The sequence below is a fragment of the Lepidothrix coronata genome, unplaced genomic scaffold, assembly GCF_001604755.1.
Source record: "Lepidothrix coronata isolate B3197 unplaced genomic scaffold, Lepidothrix_coronata-1.0 Scaffold2, whole genome shotgun sequence".
Taxonomy (NCBI): Eukaryota; Metazoa; Chordata; class Aves; order Passeriformes; family Pipridae; genus Lepidothrix; species Lepidothrix coronata.
The window spans coordinates 11,659,658-11,677,751 of record NW_016690182.1 but is presented as its reverse complement, the minus strand read 5'-3'; the positions used below and the strand labels follow the sequence as shown (position 1 = coordinate 11,677,751).

At 42.9% G+C, this 18,094-nt stretch overlaps 1 long non-coding RNA gene across 3 annotated transcripts in view; it reads right to left on the bottom strand.

Annotated features, from left to right (window-relative positions):
* Window positions 1-18,094, bottom strand: part of LOC108499337 — an 86,754-nt gene that overhangs the window by 32,759 nt on the left and 35,901 nt on the right. The window contains exons 3-6 of one of the 3 annotated variants that reach the window (XR_001875514.1): window positions 9,879-9,985; window positions 7,056-7,155; window positions 3,580-3,683; window positions 1,850-1,939 (exon numbers count right to left, since the gene is read on the bottom strand). This is a non-coding gene — a long non-coding RNA (uncharacterized LOC108499337). The remainder of the gene's footprint in view (window positions 1-1,849; window positions 1,940-3,579; window positions 3,684-7,055; window positions 7,156-9,878; window positions 9,986-18,094) is intronic. The other 2 variants (XR_001875516.1, XR_001875515.1) reach the window with 2 other exon arrangements.

The following is an 18,094-nucleotide window of genomic DNA, read 5'->3' as shown; positions in this document are numbered from 1 at the left end:
CAGTTTGTCCCTATTTTCCAATCACAGGGAGAGGGCTGGTAAAGGTTTCAATTTGTAAGGTCACACAGACTCCTCCCCAGGTAGGAGCTGGGTTATTAGCATAAGAAAAAGCTGGGGGGGAAGAATGAAAATAACCCCTAAAATCATCTTTTATTCTGCTTTTGCTGCAGTACTACAAAGACAAACAGAAACATTCACATGCTCAGCTCTGCCTTGGCCAAGCAAATCTCATAAATGTCTGAATTTCCCATTATGGCCATGATTTCTAGAGGGAGATGAAATCTTTACCTCTCTCTAAATTGATGGGAGTCTCCCTCCTCCCTTCAGATGCCAGAATATGGAAGTAGAAGACTCTCCCTCTGAAGGCTGTATTTTATAATACTCTGATGAGATGCCTTTTGATTTAGAGTTGGCATGAAGGGAGAAAAAAACCCCGTAGTAGTCTGCCAGCTCATCTAACCCAACTTTAATCACTGACTGTGGAGACAGCTCTATCTGAGCCAGTCATCTAAAATCCCTTTAAAGTCAATGGGGAGAAATAGATGTTTTTAGGATGCAATTAATTGATTGGAAGGAAGAGGGATCTATCACATATGGAAAAGAATTATGGCCCAGAGGGTTCTGCTTTTCCTCATTTACTTCAGAGGAGTTCACACATCTGCATTTTCACAGTCATCCAGGACAGGTGAGAAGAATGTCCCCCAATCACTATCAACAAATCTCTCTTGTTTTGTTTTGTTTTTTTTTTTTCATCTGTTTTACTGTTTCTTTTCCATTCTGTTCCTACACTGAGTCTCTCCCGGGACATCAGTTCAATTTTTGCATTACAAGCCCATTAACCCCCTCAAGGAAATGGGTTCAATCATCTGATGGAAATGAAAACTTTTGGATCTTACACGAGTGCTCACCTGGGCCAGAAGAACGGATCCATCAGGTTTAAAAAACACATTGATGGATAGTTTAGTGTCAGTTGTCACTGAAATATTCAGAATAGGACAGATAACAAAACACTTCCTACAGTTGTACCACTCTCCCAAGGACCTCTGGGCCCTTCAGCTCCCAGGGCTCTACATCATGTCCCAAATGTACCAGGAAATTATGATTACACACAGTCTGAGGAGCTGGGGTGATGATTTTCATGGAAACAAAGAAGAATATTCCCCCTCAAGAAGACACGGCATATCCATCCCCTCGAACACAGCAAACGTTAAGGGGGAGGAAAACTGATAACTGCGGATTTGCCTTCATCAGTGAGATCCAAAGAAGTCGAGTTGAAATAAGTTTGGCCAGACTTGAACATTGCAGAGCCCCCCAAAAGCCCCTTTCTTTTCCCGAGGCGCGGCCCTGTGCAATTTTGTTCTGCTCTCACAAGCGGGTGAACCTATTTCCTCTCACCCACCAAAGGGCCACCATTGTGCTGGAGGACTTTGAGGAATCTGCTGCTCACTCTGACATAAGGGAGTAGGTTTTGTTTCATGTTTGCCTTGTGCTGGGACATTCATCTTCAAAGGGCCCCGCTCGCAACCGGGGAGCCTTAGAAGCGGATCAGGGGCAATTCAAAGAGCTGTGCACGGAGCAGGAGGGGGCTCCTGTTCAAAGCTGCAGCCTCGAATCTGCCACAGAAGAGCAGATTCAAACCCAAAGAGGTCACTTCACCTACCTGTAGTGGGATCTCGTATTCAGAAGACTCCAGCTAAAAATAAGGGGTATTTAGGCAGCGTGACAAGTGAAACCCTCGAGCAATGCTCTTCTTCTCTCTCCCTCACACACAGACAGGGCCAGAGCAATGGCTCCTTTAGAAAAAAAAAACCCAAAACTGTAGGAGACATAATGGCCTCCAGAAACTTACTCACAGATCAGCTCCATCTGCAGCATCCTCCTGGCCTGAGCACAAAAGTTCCCAACGAGCTGGAGCACCACAGACCTCTGTTCAAACTGCCTGGAAGAGGGAAACTGCAATCAGCAGTTGCTCAACACATGATAAAGTGGTAAAAACACTGATTTCTTTCAATTACCCAGGTTAATGCAATCTAGAGGAAATATTCTGTTTGGCTCAGAAATTACCTGTTCTCTGGTCAGACCTGGGAGCCCTTGGACAACAAAAGGATTCTGGTTGGGTGGGCACTGTCTAAACACAGAGCAATACAGAGCTGTTTTCCCCAGAATTCAGCCTTTACACAGGAAATACAGAGAAGTACAGATGAAAATACTCTTCTCTTCAATTTATACATGGAGAACTGAGACAAGAGGAGACGCAGGTTCACGTACAAGCAGATTTACAAATGTTTAATGTCTCTGATGAGGTAAAGAAAATCAGAAAAGGATTTTTAAGAGAAGCAGAAGCATAATAAATAGTCTTGCAGATTATCTGCAGAGCCTTTGTATCAGGCACCTGATGTTTTTAAAAACAATTTAGATTAAATTTTTGTAACACCTGATTTTTTGTAAGACGTATCAGCTCTGCATCTGCAAGGGAGTCTCATTTTGCTACTGGGAGAGGGCAGTTGCATCTCTGGGATTTGATCCCTTTTCCCTGGGTTAGCAGAGGTTCTCCCTGCTCCCACTGCCATCACACACCTGATGGGGCCACTTCCCTCCTCCTTCAAACCTCCACTGCCACAGATACAAATCTCTGGACACAGTTTCTACCTCCTGAATCAGTTCTTCAGTCTCAACTGTCTTCAAGGACTTTTTTTTTTTTTTTTAAATACTAGATTAAAATGCACACGATCCTGTATTGCTTTGTCAGACTCCCCTTATTTATATTATATTTTTATTAAAAGCTTTAAAGCCTTTGGGCCAGTCTGTGTCTGAATGGCAGTTCACAGGCACAGTTGCATTTCTCCCCATATCATTATTATTTTGGTTTTTATTAGAAGTACCTGGGTTTGTTTTTCTTTTAACCTCAGTTTAAACATCCCCTCCATTGCCATGCTCATTTTGCTGCAGTGCTGACTGAGGTGTTTCAGGTTCATGGTGCTCCCTCCAAGTTTGATTTATAACAGCAGGCCAAGATGGATCAAAACTTTATATCTGATTCCACTTCTTATGTGACATTTGTGGTTTTTTTCACATTTTCCTACTTAGCAAATATATTATTCCTTTAAAGCGCCTGATCAAATATACTGGGATGGGGCAGACAATGCTAAAATTTAATTTAATTGTAAAATTATGCTTGGCCTGCATAAACACAGGTACAGCCTCCTTTGGACAAGGCATCTCCCAGGAAAAGCCAAGCATTTTGAGACCCTTCCATACAAGACAGGTGGAACACACACTGTGCTGTACAACCTGCTCTCAGATGGTTTCAAACCCTGTTTTTGCACTGTGATTCCTTTTGTCCGTGTTTTATTCTCCCTTCTGCTGCCCTGGCAGTGACCTCACCTGGAGCAAGAGGCTGCAAGGCCCCGTAGCTCTTCACAGAAAGAGCAATTGGTTTGTTCCCCAAATGTTTCCCAGGTTGTAAAACAGCATAAAAGTACAAATGAGGAGCCTCATGATATTTTTCTTCCTGCTGTGTGCAATCAAGCCAGAAAGTATCCCTGACTCCCACAGAACCTGCAAATTACCTCGGCATACCTGACCCACCACCAGCAACACAGCATTAGGACTATTTTCCCCCACTGATTCTTCTCCTGCTGAGCTCCTCCACAGGTCTGGGATGCTCCCTGCTTGCACAGTGCCTGGTTTGAAACAAAAATCCAAAATGTGAGTGAAATACTAAACCTTTGCCAGCAAAATATGGGAATTATTTCCAAAGAACTTCACGTCACTTTACATATTGCACAATTGACCCCATATATCTGCAAAGTCTGAAACTGAAGTAGATTCAACACAGCCAAGAAATAATCACAGAGAGCATTTTGGATTCAGCCAAGGATGAAGTAAGGCACTCTATTTTCAACAAAGCAAGCTGAGGCCGCTGTTCGCTACGTTCAACTACATCAATTATACAGAGCTTTACTGGAAAAGGATTAAAAAGTACAAAGGTAAACCAAACAGCATTGCTGCAGTGTCCAGTAGGATGAAACAACTCCCTTCCATGGAAGGTATGATTACAGAAATGCTAAAAAGAGAAGGGAAGGAGGAATGGAAGGAAGGATTTCATGGACCTTGAGCAGACTCACTGCGACAGTGACACAAAGCCGGGGCACTGCAGCACACACAGTTTGGAATTCAGCCCCCACATCCCTCGTGTCACTGCCAGCACTCACGTCTGAACTCCCTATTTCTGTATTTCCTCTTTGCCTCTAGCCAGGGAATTCCATTATTTCAGCAATGTAAAGTTTTAGATAATGTTGTGTTTCCTGAAGTCTCTTCCAGTTGTGTCCCTCCCACCCCAGATCGTTGCAAACTATTTGCTTCACTCCACTTCTATCCACACTGTCATTTCCAGGATCTGCTCCATTCAGCTCCATGTTCCTTAAAACTTTGATATTGAGTTCTTCATATGCCTAATTTGGGCTTAATTCCAGGCTGGGGTAAATCGTTACAACTCGGATGGAGTCAATAGGAGCACAGTGACTTACATCAGCTTTGTGTCAGTAAATACTGACAAGATTGATCTCAAACTTTTTCAGAACAAAAGATTTTCGAAGATGGATTAAACAACATAAATGCTGAGCTGTTTTGCTAGACTGCAAATGGCATAACACAAGCTTTGTGTGACATCTCTGAATTATCCCTTCGTGGTAATGTTGACATTACATGGTATTGACTCATGGAAGAAGCTTAAATACCCTTTTAAGTTTTCAAGACTCTTTGACAAAGCACTATTTCATTAACAAAATGTTAATGGAATCCAGGAAGCTTGACTCTACAGTACAGCCTGCTGCTTTCAAGAAGCTCTGACCGAGGGATGTGACTGCTCAGAGCAATGTAATTCTTATTTTTAGGACAACAGAAAAGGAAGCAGGGCACTCATTGGTTGAGGGAGGAGGACCCAAGGGTACTTCCACACTGCTCCACTGAAGGGCTACCACACCTTCTGCTGGAGAAGGTCAAAATAGCACAAATTAGAAAATACATCATGCAGGGTAAACTGGGAGAGACAGCAGTGTTGGTGTTTGCTTGGAGATAAGGCTTCTGCCTTGTGAAAAGGAGAAAGACCTGGAGAGCATTCTGGAGGGAATACCTGAACTGGGGTGAGATTTGGGAAAGGATAATTATGTATTTCCAGCTAAAATGATTGGTTCTAAGTACCCTGCTAATCAAAGAATCATAGGATCATTTAGGTCGGAAAAGACCTCTAAGATCATTGAGTCCAACTGTTAATGACACAAATGGCTCTCAGATAAGTACAGGGTTTATAATTGATGGGTTTACTGCTAGGAACAGACCTTGGCCTTCAGGTTCTCGATCTGACCCAGAGAAGGGACTTGATGGAGAGAAAGGGGCAGCACAGGTGGCCCAGGTGGCCCTTGTCACCACCAGGACAACGGGGGGAAACCCCTCTGTGGGGAGACAGCAGCACACAAGAGATTGGTTTGCACCCCAGGACCTGTGCAGAGCAGAGAGCAGGTTCCCCTCCCTCCTCTGGAGAGCAATAGATTGTTTGTGAACAACCACCCCCAAATCTTTTCCCCAGTAACCCACAGATATTTATAACACTCCCTGCTCAGGACTGTGACATGGCCCCAGCACCTTTCCAGAGAGACACCACTTGTAAGTCAAATGAAAGGTGACAGACCTTCTCAAGAGGGAAGTTTTATCACACCTTGAATAGTCAAATTTTCAAACTTAAGTTTTTCTACTGATTTCTAGATCAGCAGTTGCTTTATGTAATAAGGAAAGTTGTTATTAACCAAAGAGATTGGAAGGGATGGGCAGGGAAATACTAAACCTCTGTCCATTTGCCTGCTTTCTGCCTTTGACAGCATTCTGTGTGCCAACAACTTCCACATTTCCTCCTCTGTAGTTCATTTTATCTGTTCTGTGCACTCACATAAAGCAACAAGTGGAAGAAAATAATGTAAAAAAAAAGGAATGAAAAATTCAGCACTTAAAAGCAATACTTGACTGAGGTGCTCAAGGGCCACTTTGCTGCCTGAAACCACTCCTTTTCTTTTTTAATTGTTTACATTTTGAATTGATAAAATCCACAGCAGTAAAGATAACTTTGCCTGACTGCCCAGTAGAAGACTTGATGAGAAGCTGTCTGGAAGGGGGGAGAGTCTCCAAGATACATTTTTATGCATCCATGAAATATAAATAAATAAACAAGAGAGCTACATACACAAATAAGAGACTCAACAAACATGGCAGAGCTGTGAAACACATCTGCACTTGGGCACTGGTGATTGGATTAAAGGGTGGAGTGACCAGGTGTTAATGAGCCAGGAGTGAGGGAGCCCCATGGCATTGCCCTCTAGCACTGATGGGATCAGGACCAAGGGCTAAAAAGGGAGATGGAGATCCTCTGACATGTCTGAATGATGGACAAAAGGCTTGTTCCCTGGCTGAAAACAGGCATTTTGGTGCAATAGCAAAACTTCACACATCTACCCAACTCCTACATAACCAAGAAGTGATGCTGATGTCACTACTGTCAGCAGGTTAACAGCCCTTTGTCCTCTTGGGTTTGTTTGCTTTAATTCCCTGTGCCTTGAGAGGTGAACAACAGCCACAGTTTTAATTGCAGGCTGATCCCCCAAAGAGAAGACAAACACCCCTGTAGAAAGGGATGAAAGATTTTGTGCCAGCAGATGATTCATCTTTCCAAATACCTGGCTGCTCTCAAAAGGAGAGGAGGAAAACTGCACTGCCTCAAGGGTCTCGGCTGCCAAGGAGCTGCCAAGGAGCTGCAAATCCTCTGCTCAGGGGATTTGCTCCAGCACAAGGCAATCCCACCTCTGTTTCCCACTGAAACACAAAAGGAAAGTGCCTGGAGCACACACTTGACAGGCAGACCAGGCCCTTGTCTGTCCTCCAGAATCCTTCTGCTGAGAGAGTTTCCTCAAAAACTTGCTGTAACTGAACTGAAAATCAAAGATTGAGGCTCTTCAAGGATAACCAAATGAAGTCCTGAAGTTTTTCTGGGGTACTAATGGCCATACCAGAGCTCAACCTCCACACAGGATGAGTGCAACCTATGAGCAGAGGATCCAGGTGAGATTTCAGGGCTCCATCTTCCTAAGGGTATGGAGATTCAATAACCTAATAAAAGAGAAAGGGAGAACACACGGATCATTCCTCAATAATCCATTCCTGAATAATACTGTAGGTTTCAGTATAAAACAATTTGAAGGACTTACAGAAAAATCCAAATTCAAGGGAACTCTGGGAAGAAAGACGTTTTGATCTTGACTGCAAAGTGTGGCCCTCACTCAAGGACACTGAACTTTGTGGTCTCCCTGGGGTCACGAATTTTCCACATGAATTAACAGACAGCCATTGAGCTGCAGGACCAAGCAGGATTTTTCTCCTGGCTGAAGATCTGCCCCACGACATCCACATCCCACTGCCGGGAAAGCATCTCCCACCCTCCAGATAGCGCTGGTCAGAGCCCTCTGTGAATAACCACTTTATAATGTGAGACACTTACTATGCACTGGGTCACTGGTAGCAGGGTTGAGAAAGGGACATTCACATCTAAAATCACAAATCTCTACAGTCAACGCTGGAAAAATGAGCTCTGTCTCAAAGGCTCTTACAGACCCAGGAGGAGGAACACGCTCGAAGAACAGATTGCTGCAGTTTGTTAGCAAAGGTTAGGGAAAGCTGGAAACCTTAAGGTCTTGCAAATCAATCTGTGCATTGCACAGCTTCTCCCCTTCCAAAGCTGAGACAAATGCAGATTGTGTTTGTGGTGCTTGCAGAACAACCTGCAATCAAAATCTCTCGCTCTCGCTGGAACGAGGCGACAACACTCCGGAGACACAAAGACAACTGGAAGGCAGAAGTTCTGCAGAAGGAGCATTTTGCTTCTAAAACTCCACTTCATCCCCCTCGTGATCACACAGGTTTCTGTCGATTCTTTACACTTGTACCTGTTATTTGTCTTTAGCTGCCACATTGAACCACGAGCGCTGTGACCATAAATTAAAAAAAAAAACAAAAAACATCTAAAAAAAGGCCCAAACAAACTCAACAACATTTGCAACTGCATTTACATAAAACTCACTGGACACAACTGGCACTGCACAGTAGGATTTTTCTTTCCCACTCCTAGGAAGGAGCTGAGTTGAGCCAAGCTTAGCTGAGCTGAGCCCTCACCTACCTGCCCTCACCTACCTACCTTCCTGCCCCTGAGGTGCTTCTCCCCAGCTCAAGGAGGACATTCCTTACTCCAAAACACCTGTGTAGTACCAGGCACTGCTGATTTTCTTGAGGTAAGAGGGTATTTACTGTCTCTGGGGGACAATTCTAGGAATCAGCCCTTTTTTTATCTCTGGATGGGTCTTTAAATCAAAGATTAAAGAACCGAGAAAAGATACACAAAAACTGATAATCCCAACCCAGAGACCTTCCAATCATAAATACTTGTCATTCTCAGCATAATATGCAACCTTCAATACACTGTTGTGTTTCAGGCACATTTAGGTACCCTACAGAAATGACTTTAGGCTGCTATTATTCCTGAAGAACTTCAGATGAGTTTGGATCCATCATCATTCATCATGTCAGCCCCTCTACGGATAGTTACCCACACTTTGTCTGCTCGGGTTTATCTAATAGCTAGCCCTGGGTTTTATTAATTTCCACTGGTTTGCAGAAATTACAGAGTTCCTACTCTTTTTTATAACTTGTATCTTAACTTATGCCCATTTTCCATGAAAACCAAGCAGTGCTTCAAAGGCACATGACCTCTTCTGGGGCTCCTACTCCCTTAAGAAGGGATCCCAAATCTTGCCTTGTTGTGGTTTGGATTTCTCTGCTGTTTGTTTGCTGGGATTTTTTTTCATGCTGCTGATAAATAGATTCCCAAGGGCAAACAACCCATTTTTATGGGGGGCCTTTCTCTTCTTGGATGTTCAGCAGCCTGAGTTCACTTAAAATCTTTTACTCTTCAAACCATTTTACATCTGTGGGATTAGTGAGCATTCCTGTGTAAGCAGAGATAGAGGAAAGCTGAATTTCCCTTGTCATGATTCCCTTGGCCAGAGAAGCTGTGGCTGCCCCATTCCTGGAAGTGTTCAAAGCCAGGCTGGATGGGGCTTGGAGCAACCTGGGCTAGTGGAAGGTGTCCCTGCCCATGGCAGGGGGTGCAATGGGATGGTCTTTCAGGTCCCTTCCAACCCAAACCATTCTATTCTGATTTAATGATGACTGAGGAAATAAATTCCCTTTTGTACTATTGATATATACGTGAAGGTATACACAATGTCTACTTATCCAGCAGGCAGGAGTCACATTTTAAATATACATTTATGTGTTAAATCACTGTGATTTTGGTTTTTGTACTTTCAGTGAAAACCCCCACGGATCATTGTCAAAGCCACAATTGTTAATTTAACAGTTCTTCTGCAAAGAAAGAAAAGGAAAAGCAGAACATACACTTACTGTATATATATATATATATACACATACATGATATTGTATATGTTTCCTCTAGAATGTTCCTATACTGTATTTTATAGAGGACTCCTCTCCTCCTTGATGACTTTTTGCTCTGTAAAACAGTGTAAGAGGCACAGTGGAGGTGAGAGCCAGCCCTGGTGCAGGGCAGAAAGGCTGCCCTGGCACTCAGAGCCCTGGCCATGAGGCACAGCCACCGTCCTGAGGCCACACAAGCCCCATGTGACATCCACAGCCCCAGTCCCACGAGCCAGTGGTTCCAAGAAACAGCAGCACCTGCTCAGGTTTGGGACACCACTGGGGTGTCTGGAGGTCTGTGACTCCCCAAACCCTCCCTGACCCATGGACACCCCTTGGCTCACCTTGGGTATCCCTGGAGCTCCTCACTCCCCTGGCAGCTTCACGGGTACGGAGAGTCCCGGAGGTGGTTCCCATCTCCAAACTCTTCCCTTTGGAGCACTTCAGCCACCTGTTCAGCACAGCAAAATATCCAACCCATTTAATGAGGCTTCTGGTAAAATCCTTCCTTTGAAGTCCCTCAGACCGTGACAGCAATTAACTCCAGCCCCATCTTCACTGCTGTTGTTTTACCTCATATCACTCGAGATCAACAACATCACTGATGGTGCAAATTATTTCCCCGCATAAGCAGTGAGGGAATGTCTCACATCCAGCACTTACTGTCAGCTGGCAAAGTGACCTGACTGCAATTACAGCCACGATGTTGGGGTGTCTTCAGTGTCCCTGGGCTCCTCCAGGATTTTTAGTAATTTTTGCAAATTTAAGACTGCGAGGAAATTCATTGCATTTACGGCTGGCAGCGTTTAGAGATGAACCTACTGTAGGTACAGGGGAGGTGGGTAGGGAGGGCATCACAGCAGAACAAAGCACACAGATGGGGTCAGGAACTGTGGCTCCTCTTAACAAAACTGTCCCCGGGCTCATCCCATCCAGTATCACGTGTACATGTAGATATTCAGAAACTTTTCCCCGAATGTACACAATGGGGATTATTTTCATTGCAAATGGTTTGTAACAGTGCACATTAAAAAGCCAATATGACATCGAGTGGACTATAAATAATATCAGTTTAAAAGGCAAAAGGATCTAACTGAAATATTAATTTCTCCACATTAGAAATGAGAGAAATAAGAAATGAGGAAGATCACAAGCAATAGACACACAACCAAAGGTAGCTATTTAAAATTGCCCTTGGAAGAAACTTTTTCAAGGTTTTCTGTTTGTTTTATTTCTGTTTCTGGGTTGGGGGGTTTTTTTCTCTTTCTTTTTTCTTTTTTTTTTTTATTATTTGCTTTGGGTTTTGTTTTTAAAGCGAGCAAGAATAAGGATAAAAGGAAACTAATTCCCCACTAAAGGGCCTCCTGCGGCCGGAGCGGGATGACCTGCTGGCTCCATAACCTCTGCCAGGGGAGGGATGTCAGCACACACAGCCCCTCCAACCAGCTCCAGACAACAATGGCAACACAGGGAAAACAAAACAGGATCCCAATCCTTCCCCTGATCCGTCTGAGGACATCACCTACACCTTAATCCCTTGGCCAAGGTTGCATTTCCCAAGCCCCGAGGGCAGAACACACCACTCCACAGCCACAACCCAGAATTCCTGCCCTGTGAGAAATTCCAATGTTTTCCCCGGTTCAGAAGGCTAAAGATCCTTGAAAGATCTGCAAGATACTTGAAAAGATTTTGAGGAAACTGAATTTGTGCAAACATTTTATGAAAATGTTGTGTTTTAATGATACAGTCGGCAGGCTGAAAATGGTAAAAAAAATACAAGACAAAGCATATGGAAAACACGAAAAGGATCAATTAATTAATTAAAATGAACCCTGAACAAATTAAAACATTTCAGCATCGCCAAAATGAAACACTTCAACGTTGTACCAACAGAGGTGAAAGTCAGATGACGCGTCAGAACATGTTTTCTCTCAAAAATTATTATAATCAATAAAATTCCAGTTCCAAATTTCATTTTTGTTCTGACTGGATTTTGGATTCCGAGCTGTTTGCACATGTTTTGACCCCCCAATACCCAAGCAAATTGCTGCCATCCCAACCTCTTCTGCAAGGGTGGTGCAGGTAAATGGAAGAACGTCACTGATTCTTACGGAAGGAAAGCCTAAAACCTGTGTTTTCTATAAAATTGGTGGGTTTGGCTTATTTCTCAGCAAAAAAACGCCTTGAGGAGAGGTGAAGCAAAGCTATTGTTACCAAGACTTTCTTACTGTAAGAACCCATCCTACAGTGCATTTCCTGGTACGCTCTGAAATACCATAAATCATTCTGACAACGTGATACTTGTCAAAATAAAGGCAAGAAAATACATCTCGGAATAAAACATCCTCAATCATATTTATTTGTTTGCTCACTCGTGCCATTTGGCTTCTCTCAGTGGGTTTCCCAATCGTTAGGGTGAATTAGTGAGATTCTGCTGGAAAAACAGCCCCATGTGCATATTCACAGGCTCACACACACACGGAATATCTGCCCGTAGCACTGAACACTCGGGCAGGAGAACTGAAAATAATAAAGCTTGCAAAGGACACTTCAGTTTTCCTGCTCTTTTTTTTTTTTTTCCACCCTTTTCCAGCTTTTTTTTTTTTTTTTCCCATCCCCCTCACCAAATATTTCACTAATGCTCAATGGTGGCTTGGTTTAAGGGAGTCCTGCCTGGAAAGCTCCTTCAGCTGCTCAGCCCAACAGCATAAATTTGATCTCGTAATTAGTATTCAGCTCAGCATCTTGGATAGAAACCAATGTTACAGCCAAGAGGTGGTTTAAATCACATAAATCATAGATCAATGACAGAACTCTAAGCACTGGATAGATTACAAAAGTAAGCTTTAGTTAAAAATAGATTAACCATTTCCCTGCAGGAATTCCTTCAAAAAAGCCCTGAATATAAAACAAATAAAATTAAATTTGATAATTTTTTTTCCTAATGCATGCATATACTAGATGAATTGTTCTTTCCCTTGACAGTTACACACTGATTAAAGAAATGTGTTAACATGCTATTTCAATGGAAAATATTGTAAATTGTGGGGACTTTAATTTTTTTAATGAGCCTCTAATAGCCAAAAAGCAATGTTGTGTACAGATAGGTTTATAGCATATCACAGCAGCTAACAGATACTTCTGCAGTTGCTGTTTTTATAAAAAAAGGGCAAAAATCATTCCCCAAGCCAAGAAAAATGTTTTTGAGGAGTGTTTTTTAAAGTATTTTGTGTTTTAAATTTTAGGTAACGAAGCTCCCAGTCGTAAGGAGCATCACAAGCCCTCAGTTATCCTGATTTAAGCACCCGTGGGGGTAGTCAGCATCTTGAAGGATTGAGCCCCAAGATCCCCAAATTGTTAAAAGTTCAGGGGAAGAGGAAATATGGGACTGAATCTCTTCCCCCTGACTAAGGGATGAAGGAGGGTTTGGCTCTTGCTAGGAAATTCTCTGTTGCTGTAGACCAGTTACACCAAATTGGGGTGCACCAGAGGACACAGAGTGTGCCAGTCAGGAATCTGCTCTGCAACCTGAGAATCTAAATTAAAAATATAAATTTAAAGTATGAGCTTGCTCCTGTACATTGTACTGTGATAGCCTCCCATGAGGTCGCCCATAACTCAAAAGAACAAAAAAAGGAAGAAAAAGACCTAAAAAACCCCAACTTTTCAGCATCCGAAGGACAATTTGCATGTCTGTTTTCTGAGCTGAAGAACTGAAAGCCAGAAATGCCTGAGCAGCACCTCAGCCTCTCCTCAGGCCAGGGAAGTGCAGATTCCAAGCCACCGTGGCTGGAATAACGGGCTCGGATTCCCCCCCGGGCACACGCAGGGACTGAGGCAGCTCCAGCCACAGCAAAGAGAGGAGAAGCAGCCTGAGCATCAGGCACAAATCCTGCCACCACATCCACCCTTTCAGAACCTTCAAATCCACCTTCAAATTAGTGAGTAAGTAATCAAAGTGAGAGAAATCCCACATTGCCTATCCCTGGACCGACAAATTATGATCAAATGCAGAACTGAAAATACAGTGATTCACCCCAATAAAAAGTTGCACAGTTCTTGGACTGGTAGATAACTGTTACAGCCACAATACAATGAATTCAAACTTCCTGAACACCGGCATCTGCTTGTATATTTAACTTTCTACAGATGACAAAAACATGAGTATAATTGCTGTTGCCACATCTAGAATTTTAAAAAGTAAGTAATACTGTTCCTAGAGATGTTCCCATTTGTTTTCAAACACTCCAGCTCCATCAAAAAGAACATCTTTAAACTTTTAGTGCTTAATGGAAATGACTACTTTCAATTTCCAAGGATTTTTTTTTTCCCCGTCACAAGAAATAAAACAGCGAGCTGCTCCATGGCTATTTGAGGAACAACATTGAGATTTCCAAAGTGCCTCCCTGTGTGATAGAAGACTGCAATATATGCAATCAAGAGATAGATTCAAACAATAATAACTAGCAGAGGCTCCAGGCATTGCAGAACGTGTCATTTACTTCAGACCCGTTCCTTGAAACATCAGTCCTGCGAGTAGTTCAGTGGAAAATAGATGGGACTGCTCCTGCAAGTACAGGCTGTTCGTACAGGGAAGTTTTCAAAGGCTCTGCATTTTCTAAAGTGCTGAAAAATGCATATCAAGTTTAGTAAAACTAAAGAAGAGGAAAAAAAAAAAAGGAAGGGGAAAAAAGGATCTCTTGTAAAACACCGAATTGTCAGAGAGATGTCAGGGTTAATTTTTAAAGGCATATTTCCCTCCAGCAACAATTCTCTTTAATTATTTCAATGTGAAACACATTATCAGACATGTTCCTTCCCTGTTCTCAGCTCCCTGACACAAGATAGGTACAAGATGTTAAATCTCTGCCGACGCTCACACACGTTGGCTGGGCAGCTCCTGCTGCACCTACAGCCTCCAGCTTCCTCTACCAAACTTTTGGGGCCACCTGTCCCTGGTCACAGCAGCAAAACAGGGCAGGAGGTGGCTGAGGAAGAGCCCCAGGATTTCAGAGGGTGGCCCTCGACACCTACAGGGGCACCAAGAGCCGCACGGAGCAGACACATCGGTTTAAAAGTTACAACCGTAACACACGTGGCAGCCTTCCAGCATGTTTGAGTGGGAATTCATCCTGATTTGGGTTGTTTTTGTTTTTTTTTTTACTTAGAGGTCTAACAGTCATATAGAATAGATGGTACAGAACAGGCAAAGTCCAGTGAGAAAGCTCCTGGAGTGTCACAGCACAAGGAGCTGCTGCAGGACATGGTCACGTCAGACACTTCTTCAGGAATTCATGAGAAACACTTTTTGTTCCTCCCAAGTGCTAAAGGACAGTGCCCAGAGACCCACAGTAAAATATCAGCTCAAAATCACGAGTGACAGTAGTTTCACATTTAGATCTGGAGAAGAAACCTTGATCTAATGCATCGGTTCGGTGTCGCAAAGCACCAAGTTTGGTCGAGTATTTCAGCTGCTGAAGGAGGTTTGTGTTTTCCCACATAACTTCCAACTGGACACATATGTATTCAGGAGTCACATCTATCTATTCAACCCTTGTTTTGGTGCAAGGAAAGTCTAATCCTTTTCTGGGGCAGGAAGAGGCTTCAGACCAGCTCTACCAGATCAGCTGTGCCCTAATGGACTTTTTTATACCACCCCCAGTAAAACTCACCATACAGCCAGTCGTGAGATTAAAAGCTTTTTAAGTTGCTATCTTGGGAAATTTCTTTCAAGGAAATTACTACAAAGCCTTGTTTTAGTGTGTTCCCCTACTGTGAGTCCTACTGTGTTTTTTTAATAAGGAAAACTATCCATCCATGGAGGTGTATCCTGTTCTCCATGCTTGAGTGTCTAACAGCAGGCACATACAGTAGACACTCTGATGTTTTGCCTCTTTAATTTTCACTCCATAATGTTGGTGCCTGGTTTTCCTGACTGCACCTTTCAGAGCAGTTTAATTATGGGCGTGCACAGAATTCCGAGAGGGGATTTTCAGTGGTAATATTCAGATGTTAGGGACAAGTTTAATACATAAAGATATTCAGAATTCTTTCTTTTAACCATAAAATAAAACCCTGCTATGCATTTATCACAGGATGGAAAGTGAGATAATATTACCAAGAGAAAAAAAAAAAAAACAAATACTTCAAGGCTAAAACAGAAAGGGGTATAGAGACGCTTCCTTTAGTCTTTAAAGGATGCTTCATGCAGATATAGAGATGCTTCATGCAGATATAGAGATGCTTCATATAGATATGGAGATGTTTCATACAGATATAGAGATGTTTCATACAGATATAAACATGCTTCATTTTGGTCTTTAAGAAGACAACCTTATGCTAAATATGAAGGTATGGCAGATCTATCACTGCTTTCAAGCAAATAGGACACAGCCAGAGGTTTCCATCCATGCTCAAGCTCCCACCCAAATGAAAACAGCTCATGCCACTGAATTTATTAACCCAAGGATTTTACCACAGATTTTGATACATATTTTTAAATCAAGCCAAGCAGCTCCCTGATAAAAGGTTACTGTACCACTCAGATATCAGGCTTGAAATGTGGGGGTTTTTTTTCCAATAACAGGCCAGGTAGTGGGTTATAAACGAGCCCTGCTCCATTGACTGCAGACAGGGTATGAAAATTGATTCAATGGAGCACCATCAGCCCTCGCCAGCTGAGTATCTGTCCCTCTAATCACAACTAAAAAGATTTTTCTAGTCAATTAAAGGCTCCAAGCCTTTACTCACTCGCACAAAATCCCTGCTAACAATGCACTCATTTAATTCTTAACAAACTGAGCACAAGCCCTGCCTGGTGCCACAGTTGGTGCTGGAGATTGAAATCCCCGCTCCCGCCATCCGGAGGCACCAGCCCTTCCACACTGTCTCACGTGGCCCAGGATAATCCCCGAGTCCCCTCCGATCCTGACACGCTTCTGGAGGATCTGACAAAAAAATTAGCACATTCATTATTTTTCGCTAACAGGAGCACGAGCCCCGCGAAGAAAACATGTACCTGTGCTGACAGAGTGGGAGTGCTTTAATTTCCAAATTACATACATAAATAAATCAAACCGCAGCACCTGATAAATGAAAGATTATGAAAATAGTAATATCCTGGAAAATCTTGAAAGGCATCATAATTCCTCCAACAATTATCTTCTGTCATATTTGCGAGTAGCCCGTGTAGTTCAAGAAGAGAAAATACAAATGTGCTCCTTTAAAATTCATGAAACCACTCATTCTGTCATAAAAGCAGGCATCTTTCATGGCTACTTATTTCACACAGTCTCATAACTAATACTGACAGATACTTGGAATGCAAAAAAAAAAAAAAGGAGCACCGGACAAAGAACACGAGCTGCTCAATTCTTACATTTTAATGCTTAGAATGGAAAATAAAATCATATATTATATAGCACTGCCGAATTTCTGCTGTAATTAAATCAAAATTTGTAGATAAAAATGAGATTGTACAAAGACTGGTGGTATAGTGCTCCCAGGATTGGGCTGTGCTGCATCCATGACAACAGGATGGAAGGTTGCTTTTAATACTATTATCTTACATACCCACAGCTGAATGCTAATGCAGCTATACTGAGGAAATCAAGTTTCAGATCTGTAGCCACTGAACTTACAGCCACTAGGCAGGGAGTTTAAAAGCCAGGCTAGCACACAAAGACTAATATTATAGCTCTGTCAACTCCCCAAAGGTCAGCTATCTCAAAAGGCATACACAAATATTAATTGTCAGGTAGTTCTGTACCAGAGACCAGAACTGAGGCAGAAATCAGGTTTTGTGGCCATAATTTTCTTCCAATTTTATTTATAAAATGGAGGTGAGGAAGGAAGCAGAGATTAACTCAGTTCATGTTCTGTGCACTGACAGAGGGTGACGTGGTTCCTCATGGGCAGTGTGTCAGAAAGGGTTTTACCTGTTTTCCTCAATGAAGGAGACAGAAAACGTGTGGGAAAGCAGCTGGAAAGCCTTGTTTTCCAGTGGATACCAACAGTCCAATCGATCCAATCCTTTGGGTTGTGGACTCCCCATCCCTGGAGGTGTCCAAGGCCAGGTTGGACGGGGCTTGGAGGAACCTGGGATAGTGGAAGGTGTCCCTGCCCATAGCAAGAGGTGGGACTGGATGAGCTTTAAGGTCCCTTCCAACCCAAACCAGTCTGGGATTCCATGATTCTGTCCTGGCTGGGGGACAGACAGATCCCTCAGTCCCAGCCTGTCCTGTGCCCACACAAGGATTCTCTGTTCTCCCACAGGCAACTCTGTATCTGCCCAAGCTCCTTCTACAGACATCACCTCCAACTTCCCAATCCCTCTTCTTCTGGATTTAATAATATTTTGTTATTAAATCACACAAAAAAAATCTATATTAGTTATATACATATATTTTGCTATAAAATCATAAAACCATAAAAAATACTAATCTAGTTGGGGGCAACTAGATAAGTGTTTTCCAAATTACAGAATTCTGAGCTGCCCTGTGAAGTCACTGCATCCTTCCTCCTTGGGGCCAACAAAATCCAGAGGGTTCAGCAAGTCCCC